The sequence below is a fragment of the Capsicum annuum genome, unplaced genomic scaffold (assembly GCF_002878395.1).
Source record: "Capsicum annuum cultivar UCD-10X-F1 unplaced genomic scaffold, UCD10Xv1.1 ctg77129, whole genome shotgun sequence".
Taxonomy (NCBI): Eukaryota; Viridiplantae; Streptophyta; class Magnoliopsida; order Solanales; family Solanaceae; genus Capsicum; species Capsicum annuum.
In genome coordinates, this window is record NW_025887495.1 from 121 (window position 1) to 1,662 (window position 1,542).

The 1,542-nt window shown below is 37.4% G+C and overlaps 1 long non-coding RNA gene across 1 annotated transcript; it reads right to left on the bottom strand.

Annotated features, from left to right (window-relative positions):
- Nucleotides 1–216: 216 nt before the first annotated feature.
- On the bottom strand, nucleotides 217–1,217 carry LOC124885454. The gene is made up of 4 exons (XR_007051338.1): nucleotides 1,114–1,217; nucleotides 607–687; nucleotides 354–519; nucleotides 217–250 (listed from the first exon to the last, which is right to left on the bottom strand). It is a non-coding gene; the product is annotated as an uncharacterized LOC124885454 (long non-coding RNA).
- Nucleotides 1,218–1,542: the final 325 nt, after the last annotated feature.

Genomic DNA, 1,542 nt, shown 5'->3' on the forward strand with positions numbered 1-1,542 from the left:
TGTAGATTATGTTATTGCGGAGTAATTACGTAAACTAAGGATGCAACAATTAATAAGCTATGCTATCTACACTAATGGAGTTGACCCAACAATTAATAAGCTATGCTATCTACACTAATGGAGTTGAAATAGCACAAATAGACCCAACAATTAATAAGCTATGCTATCTACACTAATGGAGTTGAAATAGCACAAATAGACAACCTCTGAAGATAATTTTCCAAAAGCATTTCAATTTCCTCCTCTTCTTCTGCAAAATAGAAATAAAAATAGTCAAGTGTTAGAAGCATAATTGATCTGGTATCTATTGTATTCCATATGCAAGCCAGAGTATGGGAATGTTATAAGCACACCTTCAGCAATCTCCTTATCCAGGGCTACGGAGCACTCTATCTCATCGTTTTCTTTCTTAAGTACACAATTTCTCCCGATTATGCAGATTTGCCGTATTTCATGAGTATCCTCTAGAATATCAAGTAGCATTTGCTTAAGAGCCCCTGCCCTGGAACCCAATTCCACCTGTCACAAGCAAGAGAAGGAAAGCCCTAATAGTATGATTCAAGACAAAGAATAATTGTATAAGCTATAACTGAATGGTAATTGTACCAGTTTCTGTTTACTGATACGAAGTTCCTCCAATATGTCTGCAGTTAATCGGTTAGGCAAAACCTCAAGTAGTGCTTGGACCTGCACCAAACGAGGCAGAGAATTTCTAAACTTAAAAGTAACTATACCAAGTAAGGTGGAAAGAGAGATACTTAATTCTAAGGGGACCACTCTAGCATGTAGGCAAGCATGTTACTCGGAGAGACATCAACAACGGCTGTTCCACATATAACAAGCTAGGGGCAATCTTCAAAAATGTTTTTTTTTTAAAACACTTCAGTTAGAACAGAAGGAATGTATAAAAAATTTAAAGGGAAGTGATAAACTCCATGCATTTTTCACCCCCCGTCGGCCGTCACTAAGATAACATGCTTACAGAGAGCACTCACTTTTGGTCTCAACAAATAGCCAATCAGTGGAAGAAGGAATAGGTGGGAAACGGGAACAATTCAAACAAAAGGAAGAAAAACAAACATTACTTATGTACTCACTATGTTCCATACTCACACGTGGTTCTAAATCCCACAGCCTATGTTCCAATCTTTGTATCCGTGAATGCAGTGCTGCTTCAACCACCTGAAATTTTCAGAAAAGAATGTCCTTTACAAACTTTAGTCATATATTACGGTTGACCCTCCAGCTCCATTCAGAATTTCCTTCTGTGTTGTGAATTGTGATTCTCGTTTCTAGTTAGTTACATAACATGAATAGGCATCCAAGCCCACACTAACTGCGCTATAGGCACATGTACTTCATATTCTGCTTTATCTGAGGGCAATAAATCTATAATGCCAAGCCTCTTGAGATGCCCAATAACCAAATTTAAGCCATCATGCTTTAAATCATTCAAATTTGATATCAAGAATCACATCAAGTTACTTGTACATCAGCAAGCGAAGAACATAAACCTACTTCTCCTTATGATTATATGTTGCT